We start from the raw sequence: 229 nt of genomic DNA on the forward strand, positions 1-229 counted from the left end.
GTTGGACTGTGAAGAAAGCTGAGTGCCAAAGAATTGATGCTTTTGAACTGTGGTATTGGAGAAGACTCTTGAGAGTCCCTTGGACTGCAAGGAAGATCCAATCAGTCCATCCTAAAGGAGACCAGTCCTGGGTATTCATTGGAAGGACTGATACTGAAGTTGAAACTCCAGTACTTTGGCCACCTCATGAAGAGTTGACACATTGGAAAAGACCCTAATGCTGGGAGGG

The sequence above is a fragment of the Bison bison genome, unplaced genomic scaffold, assembly GCF_000754665.1.
Source record: "Bison bison bison isolate TAMUID 2011002044 unplaced genomic scaffold, Bison_UMD1.0 scf7180017864526, whole genome shotgun sequence".
Lineage (NCBI taxonomy): Eukaryota > Metazoa > Chordata > Mammalia > Artiodactyla > Bovidae > Bison > Bison bison.